Here is a 17,624-nt window from a genome sequence, read left to right as displayed (position 1 = left end):
TTCAAGCCGCCATGGAAATACAAGTTGCAGGAACTGATATCTCACCCACCGAGATTTCCGAAGAAACAGGATGGTGCACCATTGGCCCGCGTGCACGACTTTCTCCTTGGGGCAAGTGCGCTAACCCTAACACTGCATCAGCCTCCCAAACCGGCGTTGGAGGCACGAACAAGGCGCAGCGAGGCCCGCGCGCTCACAAGAAGCAAGTTCTGAAGGCAGGGAAGATGCCCACTCTTCCACGTGATCACCACAAAGTAGTTATCAGGCCACGGGGCGGCTTGAACGTTGCAAAAGTCGGGGTCGTCCGCCTCGCTTCGGCCTTATATAGGGCAGCAAACGTATCTCCACAAGACGCGACGGAAGACCTTGTCTGCCCAAATATTCAGCAAAATATCATCGTTGTGAGTACCCCTCACTCTCCTAATGCAGAACGGTACCGCCGACTCGACAGCTTTGAGGTCGACGGACACCAGTTCGAGATACGGGCATATGAAACTGCGGCCGACTATACAGTCAAGGGGGTCGTCCGTGGCATTCATCTCGAAGAAGACGCGAAGGACATTCACCTCAATATAGTCAACAAGAGGAACCCGAATGCCTTAGCGGCCAAAAGACTCAGCAAGACCACGTCGGTCATCATCGCCTTCGATGGTGGCCGAGTACCAACGTGGGTGTACTATGGGGGTGCTATGCTCAGGTGTACCTTGTACAGAAAGCAGATTGACGTGTGCCACCAGTGCGGACGCGTCGGACATCGCATGGACGTCTGCCCGAACCCCCAAGACCGTGTGTGTAGAGGCTGCGGAGCCTCGAACCCAGACCCCAATCACACATGCACGCCAAGGTGTCACCTTTGTGGGGGAGCGCATCCCACTGCGGACAAGGCCTGCAAGGCTCGATTCAAGACCCCCTATCTTGTTAAGAAACGACGCGGAGACCGCCAGAGGGCAGCGGCGGAGGCCGCCCTCGAGCTACAGCAACAGAACTACGACGAACATTTCCCACCTGCCTCCCGCTCCCGCTCTCGAGGCCGGGCCCGGTCTCGCTCGGTTGCGGGGCCTCCATCCCGCCGGCAGAGCAGGTCTCGGAGCCGGGCGCGCAGCAAAACCCCCGGGCCGAACCGTAGCCGTTCGAGCTCTCGGCGTCCGAAGCAAGCCGGCCAGCAAGATTCGGACCTACCTGACAAGGTGAGCTGGGCAGATGCGGTTAAGGGCTCGCTGAGACGCAAGGCTCAGGGAGCTACTGCCTCCGAACCCAATAATAAGAGGGACCCCAGGGATGTGGCATTGGAAGAAATGCAGCGCGAAAACGCACAATTACGTACGGTCGTGCTACAATTAACCCAAGAAATTCGAGAGATTAAACAGTCGATGGCGCAGACATCTATACCTAAACCTGCTTTAGTCCCGACTCCCGTCACGAACGGTAACGAAAATGCGGCGCCGCCCACAAAGAAACGCGCGGCGGCCAGTTCCGAGTCTCAACAGCTCGAGAACCTCGAATCAGCAGTAAGTGATTGGCGCAAAGCACATGTCACGATAAATGACTGGCGGAAAGAACAAGAAGAAATGAGGAAGCTGCTTTCAGAAATTCAAACCGGGATCCGCAACATCGGCGTTGCGATCAATAACCTCACTGCTCGAACAGACAGGGTTGAAATCCATATAGACAAAATCGAGACTCACATAGGCCTTCGCCCAGGCATGGAAATGATGCCCACCATGGGCCCTACAGTCATTCACCCTAGTCCTATTTCAGGTAACGCACAAGTACAGCACCACGATGGCCAGCCCCACTAACGAGCTCGTGGTGTGGCAGTGGAACTGTCGGGGCTTCACTAAGAAGCAACCACTGCTGCAACAGTACGTCCGACACGCGCAACCCAAACCCGACATCATAATGATACAAGAAACAGTAGGTACCGTACCAAAACTTCCAGGTTACACTGCGAATGCCTCGCCGATTCCCGTTGATCGCGGACTTGCAATTTTAATTCGGAAAGGAATAGTGGTGCAAGAACACAGCGTAAGCGGCACACATGCGGAAAACATGCTTGTAGAGCTCCTTCCCAATAGAACACGCAACCACAGTTTATTTCTCCTCAACGTATATAGTAATCCGGCTCACTCACGGGCTCGTTTCCTCTCTCTGTTCCGAGGCGCGCTTGCCTTGGCGGGCGCAAACCCGTTTCTGGTGGGGGGAGATTTTAACGCCCCGAACGAGGCCTGGGGCTATGGCTACACTACCGCCAAAGGTCGACGCCTGTGGCAGGACCTACATGATGCCGAATTAACTCTTATTACCGATCCCACGGCGCCAACCCGCACGGGCACCTCTACGGCACGGGACACGACACCAGACCTAACGGCGGTCCGTAACATCCCTCAAGCAATGTGGCGCAATACCTTTGAAGATCTCGGTAGTGACCACATGATCATAGAAACACGAATTCCTCAGGCGGGTACACCCCCTTTTCCTAAGCTATTCAAATGGACGGACTGGGACAAATTCCGAAAGCAGCGAGCTGAACAGAGAGGTGAGGAGAACATCGATGACATCGAGGCATGGATGGAGACGCTCAACGACGACATGAACAAGGCGACGCAGACGCTCGCACCCGAATTCCAGGTTGACAAGATCGACAGCCGACTAGCCCCCCTCTGGGAAGCCAAGACGTCACTAAACGCAAGATGGAAGCAGCAAAGGCACAACCGAAAGCTTCGTAAGAAGATCGCACATATCAATCGCCAGCTGGAAGACCATTGCCGGACCTTAAGCCGCCAACAGTGGTATGACATCTGCAACGCAGTCGATGGGAAGCTCCACAATGGCAGCACGTGGCGTCTCCTTCGTCACCTCTTAGGGGAAACGCAGAGCAAGTCTGCTCAGCAAGCAAACCTGCAACGCCTTTTGCACAAGGAACAGGCTACCACGAGTGATCACCAGCTCGTGACACGCCTGCTAGCCAAGTACTTCCCTCGACGGCCCGATGTTCAACGCGGGGATTACACTGGAGAAACAAATGTGACACTCGATGAAGAATTTCACGAGTCAGAGATCCGCGCAGCTCTCCACGACCTTAATGGCAAATCAGCACCTGGTCCCGACAAGGTAACGAACAAGACTCTAAGAAACCTCGATGATGCCTCGATAACCGCTCTTACGGCATACATCAACAAATGCTGGCGAGCAGGTTGCATCCCAGAGGCGTGGAAACGCTCTAAAGCAGTCCTGATACCGAAGCCAGGCAAGCCGTCCAGCCTCGATCACTTGCGGCCCATTTCCCTCACATCCTGCGTTGGCAAGGTGATGGAGCACGCGTTCCTCTCCCGCATCAACCACCACCTCGAGGACACTGGAGCCTACCCACCCACTATGGTGGGCTTCCGGTCACACCTCTCCACTCAAGACGTCATGCTCCAGCTCTACCACGAGATTATCAATGACCCAACTAGTGGCAACCGGGCCATCCTCGGCCTGGACTTGGAAAAGGCATTTGACAATGTAGCACATGCAGCAATCCTGAGCCGCATAAACAAGCTCAACTTGGGTGCGCGAAGCTACAACTACGCCAGAGACTTCCTGTCGCGCCGCACAGTCACCCTCGCGGTCGGCAGCATGACATCCGACGAACATACACTAGGAAGCACCGGCACTCCTCAAGGATCGGTCATATCCCCGCTCCTTTTCAACCTCGTGATGCTGGGTCTCCCGGCCTACCTCGACGAGATCGATGGCCTCCATCACGCCTTGTACGCAGATGACATCACCCTGTGGGTCAACAAGGGCAGTGACGGTCAGATAGAATGCACCTTACAAGCAGCGGTCTCTGCAGTCGAAACGTACCTCCAAGACACAGGTCTCCGACTATCTCCACTGAAATCGGAGCTGCTCGTCTACCGCTCCGGCCGCCGGCCCAAGCCTACAGCCGAATGGCGCCAATGTGACGACATAATCCTCTATACGCAAGACGGCTCCTGCATTCCCCGAGTCCCGAAGATACGCATCCTAGGCATGCATATAACAGCCAACGGGTCAAACATAGAAGCTATTCGCAAAATCGAAGGCAAGGTTACAGCGGCTACCCGCCTGATCAAACGCATTACAAACAAACACACGGGCATGAAGGAGGACAGTGTCATGCGCCTCATACACTCTTTCGCAATCAGTCACATCACTTATGTGGCTGCCTTCCACAACTGGAATGTCACTGAAAGGGAGAAAATCAACACCCTTATACGCAAGACTTACAAGATCGCCCTTGGCCTACCGGAGTCCACAAGCACTGCTCGTCTGCTACAGCTGGGGGTATACAACACGCTTGAGGAAATCGTGGATGCGCAAAGAACCTCTCAACTCGAACGCATGTCTCTGACAGCCACGGGCCGGTACATCCTGCGGAAACTCGGCTTCAACTACCACGTCCAACACGGTCAGAAACAGGTCATTCCACCTGACCTCAGCGACACGCTGATTGTCGCCCCTATACCTCGAAACATGCATCCCGAATTTAATCGGGGCCGACGCCAGGCCCGTGCCAAGGCACTGCTGCGCTCCTTGGGTGGAAAGAGGACTACGCGCTTTGTAGACGCCGCAGAATACACGCGAGAACGCCGGTTCACGGCGGTAGTCGTAGACGTTAGCTCCAGGCTTACGCACGCGTGTAGTGTCGCAACGGAATACCCCGAAACAGCAGAAGAGGTAGCGATTGCGCTTGCGCTTACCGACCCCCTCTGCGAGGTGGTGTTTAGCGACTCACAATCCGCAGTTCGCAACTACGCGCGGGGGCGCATTTCCTCCGAAGCTCTCCAGATTCTAAGGAAAGCTGGTCGACAGCACTTCGATAACACCGCCATCATATGGTTTCCAGCGCACGTCGCCACCCCCACCGATGAGGGCCTCATTAACTTGAACGAGGTAGCACACCGCTCTGCGCGAGAACTGACCCGCCGCGCAGAATCGGGGACCGCCTCTTCGAGTTCGGAACTGCTGGCTCAAAGCACGCGAGAACGCCTGGTCAGGTACAATGACATCACCAAGCACTACCAGCTAGGCAGGCGGTTGCTGCCCCCACCTCACTCCATGCTGAAACGTCGCCAGGCAGTCATCTGGCGACAATTGCAAACACAAACATTCCCCAGTCCGGTGCGATTGCAGCACATTTTCCCCGCGCAATACCCGAATGCTCTTTGCAAATTATGTCAGGACACTAGAGCGACGCTGTCACACATGTTGTGGGAGTGTCGGGTTACATCAGCTACAATGGCAGTAGCTCCGGAGGCTCTTGCGTCGAAGTGGGCCGCCGCTCTGCGCAGCTCCAACCTCAAGACACAAGAGTGGGCTGTCCAGCAAGCCCGAGAGGCGGCGACAAGGCAAGGCCTCGAAGTCCCCTCATGGGGGACCTGAGCCCGGGTCATCAAATTTGCCGGATTCAGAATAAAGTTGTTTCCATCCATTTCCTACCACGATATTTTTGGCTTTAACGGTCGTCCTTTGGCCCAAACTACAGCTGTAAAACATCGCATTAATACCGGCGATGCCCCTCCTATTCATCGCCGCCCGTATCGAGTGTCACCAGCTGAGCGTCAAGTTATTCACGCTGAAGTTCGCAAAATGCTTGCCAAGATCATTATTGAACCATCATATAGTCCATGGGCGTCACCTGTAGTACTGGTCAAAAAGAAGGATGGCTCATGGCGCTTTTGCGTGGATTATCGGCACCTTAATAGGGTTACCAAAAAGGATGTGTATCCCCTACCTCGGATTGATGACGCCCTTGACTGCCTCCACGGTGCTCGCTATTTCTCCTCTATTGACCTTCGCTCCGGCTACTGGCAGATTGCCGTGGACGCTCTAGACCGCGAGAAGACTGCTTTTGTCACACCCGACGGTCTTTATCAATTCAAAGTGATGCCATTCGGTCTATGTAACGCTCCTCCCACTTTTGAACGCATGATGGACTCCCTTCTTCACGGATTCAAATGGTCCACGTGCCTGTGCTACCTGGACGACGTTATCGTATTCTCCCCAACGTTCGCTACGCACCTCGAGCGCCTCTCAGCAGTCCTGGACGTTTTTCGTCGAGCCGGTCTGCAACTCAACGCATCCAAGTGCCAATTCGGCCGTCGCCAGATTACCGTCCTTGGACATCTCGTTGACGCGAACGGAGTGCAACCGGACGCAGGCAAGATCCATACTGTTGCGCACTTCCCTGTTCCGAAGTGTGTCAAGGATGTGCGCAGCTTCATCGGCCTTTGTTCGTACTTCCGCCGTTTCTTGAGAAATTGCGCCGCCATAGCACGACCACTAACCGAGCTTTTGAAAAAAAGACGCCCCTTTCCAGTGGGGCGATAACGAGGCCTCTGCATTCTCACATCTAATCGACATTCTCACAACGCCTCCCGTTCTGGCCCATTTCGATCCTTCTGCGCCTACCGAAGTCCGTACTGATGCCAGCGGTCACGGAATTGGCGCGGTACTGGCACAACGCCAGCGTGGCCACGACCGGGTTATCGCTTACGCCAGCAGGCTCCTCTCACCCGCGGAGCGCAACTATTCCATCACTGAGCGTGAGTGCCTGGCCCTAGTTTGGGCGGCTGCGAAATTCCGCCCATACTTATATGGCCGATCCTTTTCCGTTGTCACAGATCATCACGCGCTTTGCTGGTTATGCTCACTGAAAGATCCTACAGGAAGACTTGGTCGCTAGGCCTTACGCCTCCAAGAATATTCGTATACTGTCACCTATAAATCTGGCTGACTACACAAGGACGCTGACTGCCTGTCTCGCTACCCGGTCGACGAGCCTGACGACGCCGACAGTAGTAGCGCCAACGGCATTTTCTCTGTGTCTGCCTTCGCTAACATCGCCGATGAGCAGTACCGAGACCTATCGCTGCGAGCACTTATCGAGCGTCTGCGTTCTACACCTACCGACGCATCCGTTCGCCGATATGTCCTCCAGGGCGGCATTCTGTATCGCAGGAACTTCCTCCCTGACGGCTCTGACCTTCTTCTTGTCGTGCCAAAACAGCTACGACAGACTGTGCTCTTTGAGATGCATGACGCACCCACTGCAGGACATCTTGGGGTAACCCGCACGTACGACCGCGTCCGCCGCCGCTTCTATTGGCCTGGTCTCGCTCGCTCCGTTCGACGCTATGTTGCTGCCTGTGATCCCTGCCAGCGTCGGAAAACACCTCAGGTGCTACCTGCCGGTCATCTCCAGCCGATCACCGTCCCTGTGGAACCGTTCTTTCGTGTTGCATTAGACCTACTCGGTCCCTTTCCCACGTCATCCTCTGGGAACAAATGCGTAGCCGTCGCGACTGGTTACGCCACCCGATACGCTATCACTCGGGCTCTCCCTACCAGTTGCGCCACTGACATCGCGGACTTTCTCTTGCGTGACATTATCTTGCTTCATGGCGCCCCGCGACAGCTCCTTACTGACCGTGGTCGAAACTTTCTCTCGAAAGTTATCGCTGACATTGTGCGTTCCTGCTCCATTCAACACAAACTGACTACCTCATACCATCCTCAAACCAATGGCCTGACAGAGCGGTTAAACCGTACTCTTACCGATATACTGGCCAAGTACGTTTCCAAGGACCACCACGACTGGGACATTGCCCTTCCTTACGTAACATTTGCGTACAATTCTTCCCGGCACGACACCGCTGGATTTTCTCCCTTTTATCTACTGTACGGTCGCGAACCTACCTTGCTCTTAGACACGGCACTTCCTCCTGCTGCGGTCTCAACAAGCGAGTATGCGCGCGACGCCATCGCCCTCGCCGACCATGCACGCCAGCTTGCCCATGCTCGACTGACGGCCTCACAAACCACTCAGCAGTGCCAGTACAACGCCCGCCATCGTGACGTCCAGTTTTCGCCTGGTGCGCTCGTGCTCCTGTGGTCGCCCACTCGTCACGTCGGACTTTCAGAGAAGCTCCTTTCGCGATACACAGGGCCCTACCGCGTGCTGCGCCAGGTGACGCCTGTGACTTACGAAATTGCTCCTGTGGGTTCAACCTCGTCCTCTCCTCTGGCATCTAGTGATGTCGTACACGTCAGTAGGCTCAAGGCCTACTACACTGCTTCCGAGTCCGATCTTTAGTCGATCCTGGACGGCGCTTTTGCCGCCGGGGGTAGTGCTACGGCACAATATGTGCGATCACGAAAGGCGAGCAGAGTGAAGACGACGACGACGATTAGAAGCTAGCGCGGGCTGTTGCCTCTTGGCCAAGCGCAGCGTATTGCCTTGTAAATATACTTGTAAATAGCTTTTCGTCGGTGTCTTCCTACGTAACAATATATACATCCGCCCCAATCCGCAGATAAAAGGAAGGTACAGTACCACGTGCCGACTATGCGAAGAAATTAAGCTCCTTTTTTGATAAAGTCACTAACGTTCAATTGACGAAACCATCTGCCCGTGTGACTTCGGCAGCCTCTACGACTTCCCTGATTAAGCTATTGTGATGGCGATACACGACAATAGTCTGATCAAAAAGAGGACAGGAACGTGGCTGCGCGTCACATTTTTTTTTACATTTGGCTGCCAGTTCACCGCCTGTAGCAATATTGCTGACTTTTTTGTTGTGTCCTTGCATACGCACATTCATGCACTTGCGGGTCCGATCAAAGTAGTGTCTTTTACCAGAGAGGGGAATTTTGTAAACAACTGCCTTTTTATAGATAAGGTAGACATCTTTGTCCTTGATTGTAGTCTGGTTGGCGCATTCTCCTAACAGTCTAACTTGCGCAAACACAAATGCTTATTTGGCGCCGTGAAGAACATTTTGACGCCTGAACGTTGCCCTACATTAAGATTGTGAGAAACTTCATGCAGGTAGGAAATCACTGCTACCTTATATTTGTATCTTTGTTCTTTATTCTTTCCGCTGTTTTCCGCTCTCTGTTCATCACTCATGCACGGTTCAGCCTTCCCTCCGCGATGCGGGCCTTCGGCAACATAGGCTATAACGAACCTCGGATACCCAGCGGTCTCCACGCCTGCCACTACCTCTGAAGGCGTTCTACCATGAAACGATCGCATGAATTACAGTGAGCGCCAGACGAGAAAGAATGCACTATAGTTCTTTTACAAGTTTAGAGCGTGCTTAGGTGTACGGTAAAGGAGGCCTATTGCCTCTTGGCCTATCCATCCAACACGCGTGATCATCTTTGAAAAGCAGCCGCAAATCTAAAAGTGTAATGCCGTCCTGTTCTTGGAGTTGAAAGCTGAAAGTTGCCTGTAGCGCGCTTTAAAAGCGGTTTAAATACGCGTATAGTTTCTAGTCCCATGGATTAATAAATTCAACACCACACGATTGTTTTGAATATTTGAGAGAACGCTGAACCTAAGATATAGCACACAGGAGCACTGGTGATATATAGAAAGGTGTACTTTTAAATGAACTTGTTGGAGCCCTCCACGTTGATAAAAATAACTTGAAAGGTTATGTGGTACAAAAGGCTTAGCCCCATATTCTCAAACGTTTCTCAATTCGAGGCTCTACTTCCGCTCCACCGGCTTGAGCGCAGCACCACCCTCGATTAATGAAGACGCTCTACTTCACAAGAATTGCCGAAGAATATAATTATAGGCAGTAAAAACTTCTGACAAGAGGTGACGCTAACATATATTTTCTTGCGTTACAAGCATATGTAGCCTTGCAAGGCAGATAGAGAAGATCTGAGGGAAAGAAAAGATCACGCAGTTGCATACGTGAGAGAAAAGCATGTATACCATACCTGATTAACTGAAGCATGCTAGGTGACTATTTGTCACAGCCCCGTTTCAAACGGCATGCCAATAAATCAGTATCGTCATTTCGTTGTCACTATCATTTCGCTATATCATTTCGCCGAGGTGTAGTGTTGAGTGGAGAGATTTTATAGAAATGCGGGATAGCTTAACATTCCAGGCCTAGAACCCACACTCTCCAATGGGGTGCATATAAGGAATACCAGAGTATTTTGGCGAGGTCAGCAACCATTTTTCGCTAGAAAACTGGGCCTGTTTTTGTCATCATGAAGCGAATCATAGGTTTTAACTGTTAAAGCAAAGCTTTCGTGATCTCAATTCACTTCTATTTTTTGAAGAAATTGCACAAATGTCTTCTCGAAGAGCTTCAATGCAATCTCTCGAAACAACGCGTAAAAGAAGTGACTGGTGAGTGTCTAAAATTCTTTGTCACATGCAAGTGACGAACTCAGCTTCCATTTTGCCCGATATAGTCAGAAACTTTAGAATTTTCACTAAAGTAGGAAAAGACTGCACAACATATTGAAAAACATACCAGTTCAACGACACAAAAGAGGCCACGACAAAGGTGTGCTGAAGAAATGTGTATAACTTCCGTCAGTAAGAGCGTACGAATGATTTCTCTTGCCTGAGCCTCGAATTAGAGTCAGTTTCTCGTTTTGAATATTGCGACAGAGCACTTCACCGCACCATTCCCATTGAGTGCTGGGACCTGCTCCGTCATTTGAGCCTTTCGAATGCAGTTAATGTCTCCAGTAAGCATAGTTAATCAGTCACAGTCCAACAATGGACTCATAGATTGAACTAGAATAGTTACTTTGGTCGAGTCGTAGAAAAGGCAAACGCTTAGAAAAATACATTCATGAATTCGAATAGAAAGCTCTTAGATAAAAAAAGCCTGCTGCAGATATGTGAATTAGCAATATTCAAAAACCTTCTTCAGTCTTTAGTTCCTCAACAGCTAAAATTTCGTATCGGCTCTGGAGGCCCTAGAAGTTTCAAGTATTTCTTCCTCGACCGTACTCGTAATTTCAAGCTCGTAAAGATAAGTTGCTTGGGTGCCTGGTTGCCATGGCAGCTACACGGCCTTTTGTACCATTAATTCATGCTATCCAGTATACACGTTGATTAAGAAGCAACCCTTGCAGGAGTACCAGACCTACTGGTTGTCGAACTTCCTAGAACTTCGCTGTGCACTGCGATAGCTAAGGATGAAATTAATGTTCAGAAGTGATTGCTATATCACTTTCTCCTGAGGACACATACGTGTAGGAGCGACGGTGGTTTTAAAATGTTTCGGCCGGGCAGGTCGCCCACACGCGACAACGGGTGCAGTACGCATGGACTATAACTCCTCGGATACACTGGTCTTCGTATTAAGTTTAGCTTGCTTTAGGTCAACTGACGATTCGCTTCCAAGCGTTGAGAGCTGCTCTCGCCAATACGTACTTTCTGTGCTCTTTGATACTACTAGGCATAAGTCTATTTATCGGCTTTTGATGAGTGACAAATGAATAAGCTCCTGAACATTGATCATCGCAATGTTGCCTATCCCATCTAGGATCACTCTGGCGTCGATTATGTTGTAACCACTTCAAACAATTCCAGACGAACCCATCTCACGATGACTGGCGATTAAATGCGGCTGGAGTTTATGAAATCTTGCGACCCACCATATTGCTGAATACGTGGTTATCTAAAATCCTTAGTGATCATTCACATAGTTCCGGTGATTCGGCTATATGCGCGTGCACTCTTCTCCGGTATCGGACCACGTTGCACTGACACTCATTCGCTATGGTCTGCCATGAACATAACGACATCATGACGTCGCAGTGACAAAAATAGAATGACGAGGAAATAATGATGCTAAGGGAACGAACAAGGTGGTATAAGGACGACGGCATGAAGAAACTTAACATGAAGAGGAGGTAACAACCACCCAATGCATCAGCTCGATGGTATGACAATGACGCAATGACGACTATGGAAAGACAGTGGTATGGGAGAAACGGGATAGCGACGATGGCGTGACGACAGTCGGATAAGGAAGCTGGAATAACGACGAGGGAATTAGTTCGACGGTATCGTGGCGAAGGTCTGACGATGAAAAATTGAGGACTTATGACGACGACGGCGATACAGCGACGGCATGTCGAGAGTCGGATGACCAATTTGGAGTGATGGTGATTCAACGACTACGATGGTATCACAAAAACGAGTACATACTTTGCGGTCTAAGGAATTAGACAATCGCAATCACTCTGTCGGCGTGAAAGGTATCACAACGACAACATGGCGAGTGATATTACGAGCAGGTATGAGAACAGATTGGGTGAGGGAACAAACGCGAGTTAATGACATTTTAGTTAAAAGCAAAAAAAAAAGAAATGGGCATGGGCAGGACATGTAATGAGGAGGGAAGATAACCGCTGGTCATTAAGGGTTACAGACTGGATTCCAAGGGAAGGAAAGCGTAGCAGGGGGCGGCAGAAAGTTAGGTGGGCGGATGAGATTAAGAAATTTGCAGGGACGACATGGCCACAATTAGTACATGACCGGGGTAGTTGGAGAAGTATGGGAGAGGCCTTTGCCCTGCATTGGGCGTAACCAGGCTTATGGTGATGATGATGACAACAACAAAGACGAGCTCTTTACAAACACTCACCTAGTGGCCCACCTGGCAGAGAAGTTGGCCATGGCTTAAGAGGATAGATAGATAGATAGATAGATAGATAGATAGATAGATAGATAGATAGATAGATAGATAGATAGATAGATAGATAGATAGATAGATAGATAGATAGATAGATAGATAGATAGATAGGCTAAAATACATAAAGCAGGGAAGTATTGCGAATCGCATTTAAACGCGACTGTCTGTACCGCGGATACTCAGGTGTAAAAGTTCATCTAGCCTCAAGCTTCAACAATTCAAAGCACAGCCTCACGGTCAAGCGTCTTCTTAATCGCCATATTCTAGACCTCCAAGCCCGCGTTATTATACCACGTTATTATACCGTTTCCCGCGTTATTATACCACTTTACCAAACACTTGGATTGCTTCACGGATAGAGGTGTCCTCTAATCGATCTATAATCCAGGAAAGTTTCACTTTTATCTCTGCTAACTTCTGGTATATTACAATGCTGCGACGGTTTCAATCAAAGCTTGCGCTCAGGCAACGCGTTAGTTTTCGCTAACGTTTGCGTTATGGTCTAGACATGTGACACCTGCCCCCGTCCTATTTAACTTATTCTTTTAAGCTTTATAGCGTTTCACTAGGCATCACGGAAGTCTTAGCTTGCGTACGGGTGCCGAACGACGAAGGCCTAAAGATATCCACGCACTGTGAGAATCAATATTACGCAGAACTTCTTTACGTAGCTAGTTAACTAGCATCGCTTGGTGTTAGGCATAGCGCTGGCAAATAGTGCAAGGTTTCCGTTCAAGGTGAGTAGTGGTGTTTGTTGTGCTAGTGTATATGTGAATAAAATGGCAAAGCGACGGTATAACTAGAGCGGAGAGTGCTTGGCGGTGACGGCGTTCGCATGACGACTTACTTATTGTACTCCAGCGACGAAATGTTACCACCTGTTTCGTTCCGACGTTGGCTGATCAGGAAGGCAGTACAGTGTTACGCGTCGTCTCCAATAACTAGCAGCCATGAAAGAATGGTGTGTGTTTATGGCATGCTGTCCCATTTATAACGTTTGCTATAGAATGCGACACACTTGCCAATCATCCCAATGTAAAGTACAGGCGCGAAATACTGCCAAGATTGCTATTTGGTCGCTGAAAACTTCCGTTTGTAGCCTAAGAGCTAAGGACTGAATCATCGCGCTTTACAACCCACCATCGATCGCGTACGTATATTTTTTTTTTGTGAGGCTCTGAGCGTTCAGCTAGACGAACATACTTACCTAAAGAATGATCGGAACGTTTCTTTAAATTACAGATAATGCTTCTCTTACAATGCCCAATGCAGAAATACTGGTATGCCGAATTTCATACCTCAATACTTCGATCTAACTGCTAAAACTAAATATTCACCGATGATTACGATACTCTCTAATACAAAATTTGTGCACAGCTCTACACGTGTTTTCATTTCAAGGTATACTGCCTGACGCAGACAATCAGTCTTGTGCGGCGCGTTGGAAACAGAACGAATTGTGGCGCGACTGCCTCGCTTAGCGAGATATCGCACGAGGAAGTGCGTGGGTGATGCGTCTGAGCGGTTCACAGCAGCCACCAAAGAAAGACCTGCAACTCTTTGTTTCCTTGTACCGTATCAATGGGCGCGCTCGTCGCATGTCTTATCGATGGCGTCATCGGTGAACAGATTGCGGCGCGCTAATCTGGCGCCATCTCGTAACCACCGTCGCCGCAGAGCCCGTCTTGCGCAGCACTATGCTTTACTCCTCACGCTTGCCCCATTCCCTCCCCCTCTGTTTTCCTTCTTGCACTCTCTTCGGTATCGCCTTCATTTATTCTCCGCTGCTCAACTGATACCATAGATGAAAAAAACTATTCATACCGAAGCAACCGACGCTATCGCAATTGACGCGTTACCAACGCAATAATGAAGTAACCGATACCATAGATGGAAACGAATCCCTGAAAAAGCGGAGGTCTGTCTGCAGCGGCTGCTGTGACTCACGCCCACGCGTCACCAACGCGCCGTCACTCATAATCTACCGATAGCGAGGCTGTCGCGCCACACTTCGCTCCGTTCGCAACGTGATGCACGAGAACGATTGTCCGCGACAGCCAGTAACATCGCGAAATTAAAACAGGTACAGAGCTGCGCTCGAATTTCGCGTTAGGGGGTATAGTAATCGTTTGCGATTCTTTTTTTGCATCGTTATCCCCAATTCTGAGCTTATTGCTTGAGAACTGCGATGAGTGACGAGCGAGAGAGTCAAATACCTCCGATTTTATAGGCATTTGAAACAGTACAACACGGCAAAGGCTGGCGAAGAGAGCTACAGGGAATTACTAAGTGTCTTAAGTTAACCTGAGCCAAATACGCAATGTTTTAGTACGATGGCTTACTTGACCAGTTGTTTAACATTGACAATGTAACTGCAATGTTCCAAAGTAACAAATTAATCGAACGTGCTAAAGAATGCATCCGTATATCATTATTGGATATTTGAAGCGAATATTCGTATTCGACTCCTATTGTAAAAATTTTTGTATTCGAAGACCTCTACATGTAAGCTTCTGTAGTCCTCGTTGTGAGTGCCTGTTGCTTATTTCGTAAGAACACTAAAAATCCTGGACGCTTTTTCAAGCTGCTATTTACTGACTAAATACAGTTTTTTTTCAGTATCATAGAAACGTTCACATTCATAAAGCTTACTTGAACATCGCCGAGACGTCTATTGCACTTGCGCATGCTGTAGGCTATAAGGCTCACAGGGTCATAGGCATCACCACTTGTCTTCGGCAATGTAAAAACACGCCTTTCTTCATTAGGTAAGAAAGAACAGCATGTAGCCAGCCATCTCAGCGCACGAGACGACAAATTATACAAAAAGTCTTTATGCCGGACATTGGCATGAACGATGAAGACAACGTAGCCTAAAGCAGTAAGCGCGCTGCCTCTATTTAGAGAAAATAGTTACTGTTAAATGCATTATACGCCATTATAGTGCTTATAGTATTTACGCCTAGTGTTTACAAATTCATTTCCCGTGGCAAACCGTGGTAATGTAGTCGGAGCCACGAGGCAAGTCAGCCATGAGTCAATATTACAGAACCTAGTTTAACAAGTTTTTTCCGAGCTGTTTGATGTGCGAAGCAAATTTGTGTGAGATATATGTGCTATATGACATTACTCTCTATTTCCTTTCTCTTTTTTCGTTCTACTTCTTTCCTTTCTTTTTCTTTTTTTTCTGTCTCCTTGCTGTCTGCTGCCTTTTTGACCTTCTGGTTATTAGGACCAGTCAAGTTGCTTCTTAGCAACCAACTTTTTTCCTAATGCCTCGGCACATTGTACCACTTGTTTTCATGAATAAAGGTATTATATAATATATTACATTATAAGTCCTCAGTTTACGAAGGCTCTTCTCAGATGAGCTATCTCGCTAGTTGCAAGCTTAGCTTTCTCAACTTTCCCAGTAGTTGGAGCACTTTTTAAATGGAAAGCATTTCAGCATGAAGAAAGCGGACAAAATAAACTTAACAAATGCACAACACATGCACATATTACAAGGCTATGCCTTTGTCCATCCTATCTTTAAAGCATAGAATAATTTCTGCTTGAACAAAGTGCACTCTTTCTTTTCCTTAGTGGCTTTCATCTTTGAATCTGAGAAAAAGATACACACAGTCACGTAACGCAACGACAAAGGGTTACAGAGACACAGACTCTAGTGTCGCCAATTTATGGTGCAGCGCAGTGCCAGCCTTCATACGTTGGGAAGACGCGGACACGGCATTATGCAAGGTTTTGCGCCATTGTCTAGGAGCTTGGACTTACTGATCGGAATTTCTTCAGCCAGTCAAACTATTGAAAGCCTTAAATTATTCAAGGTGGGATTGCATAAAATTTCATCGATCTGCGACGAAGCCAACTACGTTTGGAAATATCCTACAAACGATTTATAATAGCAGTAACTTTATATGGCCGCTGTATGAATTCAAGATGGTCAGACCACACGATGAAAAGCAATGTCTTTGCCCTTGTCAGTATTTTCTTCCAGGTGGTAAACAGCACACATATCAAAAATTCTCGTTCAGCCTCCTCTCTCTCGTTCTATCTCTCTCTCTCTTTCTCTCGATAGAAAATACATACATGGACTAATGTAAATTCGTGTCGTCGACAGCATGACATCTCCGCGAATTAAATCCACATTTCTCTAGTGACAGCGAACACGGGGAGAGCTTGGACCGGGCGTAAGCAGCATGTTGTCGAATAAACTGTCGGCTGCACCATAATGCATCTGCAAGCCCAGCATCACAAAGGATTCAAAGCCCTGCTGACCGACTTGATTGACATTCCCCAGAAATAGAGTGTATTGTCTTTTTGGAAACATCTGCGTGTAATGCAGAGTAAGCATTCGAGGTTATACAAAAAGCTGTGTCGACTGCACAGCGAGATTCTGCAGGATGCGCCATACCTTGCTCCCTTATAGTTTGCTTTTCACTCAAGGTACGTCAGTTCTTCCGTATTATGCTGCAAGCCTTCCCAAAGTGACGTTCATGTTGAGCAGCCCAAGTGTAAAGTAATGACATTATCTTATTTTATTGACACCGCCGCAGTTGAGGGTAATAGTGAAACTTAAATTGACACCCGAGAAAAACACGCCTCCCCATGCAAATGAATAACAACGCATGCTTTAAAGCATTCAGTCCACACATGGGCACCAAAGACAGTATCTTACTGAACATTATAGGTTTGGTGTTTGTATTACAGATACTGTAAAAACTAATCGTGATAATGGACATCTGCGAAAATCAAGGTCAAGATAATACAAGAACGCTTCCAGTCGGCTCGTGAATTTAGCATACGGCAGGGCAAAATGAAACAATATTCAATTTGACGTTGACGTTTTGCTAAAATTTATAATTTAGAAAAATACGCTATAACACTCTTCCTTGCGCCTCTCCCATATTATGCTAGCAAATATGATCGTGTGGGAATTACCACATTTGCCTCATTTCATTTTGCCTAATACATGAGCCAAAATGAGACAGGCAACTTGGGCAAAATGACACAATTCTAAAATATTACAAACAATTTCTTGCAATTGAGGCCCTTGTCGTAGTGCAAGTAAGCACCAAGGCAGGCTTCCTGGGTTCATTTGATGCAGCTATGGCACTGAATTCCTACAGAGCCTTT

General features: G+C 48.9%; 1 protein-coding gene across 2 annotated transcripts in view; it reads left to right on the top strand.

Moving 5' to 3' along the window:
* LOC142576348 (uncharacterized) overlaps positions 1-17,624 on the top strand; it is a 79,493-nt gene that overhangs the window by 44,203 nt on the left and 17,666 nt on the right. The window contains exon 1 of one of the 2 annotated variants that reach the window (XR_012826831.1): positions 16,850-16,934. The exons of the other annotated variant lie outside the window; for it this stretch is intronic. The gene's annotated coding sequence lies outside the window, so the exon portion shown is untranslated. Of the gene's footprint in view, positions 1-16,849; positions 16,935-17,624 lie in introns of those variants that run through there. 2 annotated transcript variants of the gene reach the window in all.

The sequence above is a fragment of the Dermacentor variabilis genome, chromosome 3 (genome assembly GCF_050947875.1).
Source record: "Dermacentor variabilis isolate Ectoservices chromosome 3, ASM5094787v1, whole genome shotgun sequence".
NCBI classification, from domain to species: Eukaryota; Metazoa; Arthropoda; class Arachnida; order Ixodida; family Ixodidae; genus Dermacentor; species Dermacentor variabilis.
This window is presented reverse-complemented; position numbering and strand designations above follow the sequence as displayed.